This window comes from Aotus nancymaae, unplaced genomic scaffold (assembly GCF_030222135.1).
Source record: "Aotus nancymaae isolate 86718 unplaced genomic scaffold, 86718_ANA_hifiasm-v0.15.2.pri h1tg000048l, whole genome shotgun sequence".
Lineage (NCBI taxonomy): Eukaryota > Metazoa > Chordata > Mammalia > Primates > Aotidae > Aotus > Aotus nancymaae.
The window spans coordinates 493210-498319 of NW_026988462.1; the positions used below are offsets into that span (position 1 = coordinate 493210).

At 45.2% G+C, this 5110-nt stretch overlaps 1 protein-coding gene across 3 annotated transcripts in view; it reads left to right on the forward strand.

Annotated features, from left to right (window-relative positions):
• The window catches only part of GGACT (gamma-glutamylamine cyclotransferase), a 56306-nt gene that overhangs the window by 20793 nt on the left and 30403 nt on the right, over nt 1-5110 (forward strand). The gene's annotated exons all lie outside the window — the stretch shown is intronic.

Here is a 5110-nt window from a genome sequence, read left to right on the forward strand (position 1 = left end):
CCCCACCTCCCTGGATGTGAGACATGGAGTCAAAGGAGATCATTTTGGAACTTTAAGATTTAATGACTGCCCTGTTGGATTTCAGACTTGCATGGGGCCTGTAGCCCCTTTGTTTTGGCTAGTTTCTCCCATTTGGAATGGGTTTATTTATCCAATGGCTGTACCCTCATTGTATGTAAGAGGTAACTAACTTGATTTTGATTTTATGGGCTCATGGGCAGAGGGAACTTGCTTTGTGAGACTTTGGACTTGCACTTTTGAGTTAATGCTGGAATGAGTTAAGAATTTGGGAGACTGTTGAGATGGCATGATTGTGTTTTGGACTGTGAAGACATGAGATTTGGGAGGGGCCAGGGGTGGAATGATATGGTTTGGCTGTGTCCCCAGCCAAAGCTCATCTTGAATTGTAGTTCCCATAATTGCCATGTGTCATGGGAGGGACCAGGTGGAGATAATTGAATCATGGGGGATGGTTTCCCCCATCCTGTTCTTATGATAGTCAGTTCTCATGAAATCTGATGGTTTTATAAGGGGCTTGCCCCTTCACTATGCACTCATTCTTCTCCTTGATACCACCGCCATGTGAAGAAGGACATGTTTGCTTCCCCCTTCTGTCATGATCGTAAGTTTCCTGAGGCCTCCTCAGCTATGCTGAATGTAAGTCAATTAAATCTCTTTCCTTTATAAATTATCCAGTCTTGGGTATATCTTTATTAGCAGCATGAGAACAGACTAATACAAGGTCTTCAGTAACCCCTGACAGCAGGATATTGGCCAATAAATATAAAAACTAAGATTGGTAGAAATTGCTGATTGCCACCAAATATCCAGTCTCTTCTTTCTTAATTACTGGTCCTGTTTTATTCAGTGACCCATGTGCCTAGTTATGATGAATGAGAGATAAGCAAAAATGTGTGGGGCTTCCAGGGAGGTTTTGAAAAGGAACCTGATTCAATTGGAGTAGGGCCCTGGTTCTCCCGCTGCCCTGCCTCATGCCACCTCCTTTGAATGTGACACTATGGCTAGAGCTCCACCAGCCTTTTTCTCTCGTGAGGGGAGATGGTGGTAGCTGAGATTAGAAATTAGTTACATATGGAAGGATCAGTCAGATAAGTAACTGCATTAAGACTACTGGGAGCCAGGTTTCCCAGTGTCAGAGAAGAGAGTGATGAATACAGAAATGCAGAAAACTGGAACGAATCCTATGGTATGCATTGGGTTGAGTGTATTGCTGTGAATTCATGGTTTTCAATAAATGTAGACAGATACAAAAGTGACTATAGATGTAAAGGTGTAAAGAAGTGAATGTAAGAGTGTGTGTGTGTGTGTGTGTGTTTATGTATGGATACAGGCATATATTCTGCTGGGGCTGGGGGTGCTTGTGGACAGGTGCAGCCCAGGGGCAGTGAGCACACTCTGTACTCAGATCTTGGCATCTAAATACCAATTCCTACAAGAGAACAAGAGCTCCTTGGAGAGAGGGCTGATGCCAGGGCTGGGACAGGGAAAGTTCAAAATGAGCCTGGAACATCTCGAACAGAAAGCAATGGAAGAATGAGGAAGACAGGCCAAGGGGACAGAGAAGCCTACTGAAATTCACCCCATCTGTCCAAAATGGGACAATTTAAGCATCAAAAGAAATAATGATAGCATTGGATATAACAGGAAACCATAAGTCCATACAGATACAGATAAATGAACGAGTGGCAGGTTTGATGGTGAATGAAATGTTGCATGGTTTCAAAGTCCCTCCTCATAAAATACTTATCAACTATAAAGGGTGAAAGAGTTAACTTCTCTGTGGAGAAGCCTGGCAGTCACCACCTTAAGTGATCAGAGTGAATGTCATCAATAATGGAGGAAGTTGAAGTCATGTGGTGTCTGATAGGAGGCAGTGAGAAGAACACAGCATCATTTGTGAAAGATTCCTGCTCAGGATGCACCATCTGAATCTAATCAGGAGACAGCATCAGACAAAACCAAACTGAGGGACATTCAACCAAATCAGTGGTCTGCAATCTTTAAAAGATCGTGAATGCCAAAGACGAGCAGGAATTGTTCCAGATGGAAGGAGGCTAAAGGACATAGCTACATGCAATGGGGATTGTTCACTGCGTCCTTTTTGCTGTAAAGCACATTATCAGGACAGTTGAAAAAGTTCAAACAGTCTCTTTGAGAAGGTGATAAACCTAGTCATGTATACTAATGCCCTGATGTCACAGGTTGTAGTGTGGTGAGATCAGATGTCCTTGTGGGAAACACACATGACCGTGTTCAGGGATGAAGGGCATCAGGTTGGCAACTAACCAGTGGTTTACTCTCTGAGCAGATGCTTCTTAAATACCCACCACACCCAGGTGCCAGGGCTGAGAGCTGAGAGGCATGAGTTCCTGGTGCCTGGGCCCCCAGCAATTCGGGAGAGGAGACCTCAGCAGGTACAATGCCAGGGGCAAATGGCTGCAGTGTCCCAGGGTCAGCTCTGCTTCTAGGGCTCAGGGTGAGGGCCATGGCACCAGGAGGATGGTGTTTGAAGCACCCTGGAAATCTGGAAGCACAAGCCAGGCAGGATGCTGAGGAGTGAAGAGTGAGGGGCCTTAAAGGCAGTGGCAACCTTGTAAGTAAAGAAAGTACCACAAGGCAGCATGAGGCATGGCTGAACAGCAACTGGCTTTCGTGAGCACATGAAGACATTTGGATTGCATTGGCCCTCCGGAATTTATCCACTGCTGAGGAACAAGTCACCCCAAAAATTAGTGACTGAAAACAAGAAAAATCATCCCACAGTTTCTGTGGCTGAGGATCTAAGAGTGGCTTAGCTGTGTGATTCTGACTTGGGATCTGTTACAGGCTGCACTCAGGTGCTGGCCGCACTGTGGCCTTCTCCAGGCTTGACTTGGGGAGGCTTCAAGCTCACTTACCTGACAGCTGGCAGGCACTGGTCCTTTCTGGCTGTTGGTGGAGACCTCACTTCTCCATGTGGCATCTCCATGGAGATGCTCATAGCATGGCAGCTGACTTCCTTCATAGTGGGGGATCTGAGAGCAGAGGAGAGCCCCCAGGATGGAAGCCGTAGTCTTTTTATAACCAAATCCCATCACTTCCTCTGGATTGTGTTTGTTGGCAGTGAGTCACTAAACCCATGCTCAGGGAGCAGGAGTCACACAGCAACAGGGATGCCAGATGGGGGCTTGGTGGGTGCCATGTGAAAGGCTGCTTGCCACACAGAGGTCCCCACAACTGGACAGGCAGGGGCATGGCCAGGCATGCATCTTGGAGAGATCACTCTAGCTTTGAGGGGGAGGAGCTAGAGTGAAGCCATCTGGAAGAGGCTCACTCAGGATAGAATTGAGTGGGGAAGAAGAGGGGGCATCATTATCAATGTAAAACATTTCTCAAGCAGTTGGGGAGGTAAGGGGGGTCGTGGACCTGAGTGGTTAGAAACCAGCTTCTGCAGAGAGGCTTTTGCAGGATCCCTTTGCTGTGAAAGCTATGAGGCAGTGACCTTGTTTCAAAACACATTTTAAAGTTGTGAAATATCAGGGCTGTTATTTTTTCAGTTATGTCTCATAAGCACTACTTTGCCTTGACTGTCAGGAGTCAAATGTGCAAATGAAAGCTGTTAACATTGTCAGGTAGGTTGACTGGACCAGGCTTTAAAATTCAACTAATCCCTTTTGAGAGGTGACACTGATCCTTCAGCATGATGGTTAAAGGATTGTGTCTTTCCTTTTGAAATCTCCCAGTTTTTTGAAGTCTGATCTGAACACAAATTACTTTAAAGAATGAGGTTTTCCCTGAGATTTTAGATTTTTAATTTTAGGCAGTTCATCATCAAGCCAATTTAAACAAGATGAACTGTGAATTCTGGGAGTAGAGCTACATGTGCTGTGGGGACAAGGTCAAAGATTGGGAAGGGGAGTCGGCCATCCCCTGTGAAATACTCCAGAGAGAGCATTCCAGGTCTGTATCACAGCAGTCTTTTCCTTGCATCATTGTGCTTGAAGTTAAAACAAACATCACAACCACCCGTTAAACCTGCATGTTCCCTGGGAATAGCAGCGGTCTGGAGTGTGGTTAAAATGCTGCTTCTGGAAGGGTGACCTGGGCCTCAGGCTTCCCTCCCCCGTGAAGTCCTGGCTGCTGCCAGGTTCAGGTACCCCCCTTACACCGCATGGCGCACTCAGAGCCGGGTACTGTGTTATGCTGGTGACACCAGGTGTTGAAAGTAAAAAATGTTATTTATTCCACACTTTTCAAATGGCCATTCCTGTTGCTTAATATTTATACTTTGGTTGACCTTGAATCATGAGAGTGAAACCATAATGCTCTTAGAAAATATATACCCAGCATTATTTAGTCAACAGTCTCATAGTTATATAGAACGAGAGGGAAATTTAAAGGGCGAATATGTACTAAACTTGGAAGGGCTTCCCTTAGTTATCTTGAGGCTTTTTGTATTCTCTTCACTTTTATGTATTTGGTTTTCCTTTTTGTATAACTTAGATAATTACTGTGTCTTTTAAAACCATATGTGTTTATACCAATGTTCAATCTTTAATACTTGGAAAATTTGCTCTGCTGGTTCATTGAACTTGCCATGTAGGTGAAGGTTAAACGTAAGTCTTTTTTAGGACAACCTGTGAAAATGAATGAGTGTCCCTTCTCTGTTTTTACAGTATACAGAGCATAATGAATCTTCTTTAATCTAAAAATTAGTAATTCAAGAGCATCACTATAAAACAGAAAGACCCTTCCACAATCAATCATTTTCCCAAAGGGTAATCACCAGAATCACCTGGGGAGCTTTGAAAAATATCATATTTTATTTGAAATGTAGATTCCTTCCCTCAACTCCTAAATTACTAAATTCAACTCTCTTGAGAGGGGCCTAGAACATCAGTGTTGAAGCTTCACATGCATTTTGGGAGCTCAGCAAGCATGCCCCAGCCACAGGTCCCGCCCAGGGCGGCCACAGGTCCCTCCCGGGGCAGCCACATGCACCCAGCCTGTCCAGGCTTCCCTCAGCCCAGTCCCTGTCTTTTGGCTCCCAGTAGCCCACAGGGCCTGAGGGGGTCCCAATCCCTGTTCCCTGCACATACCTTGGCTCATG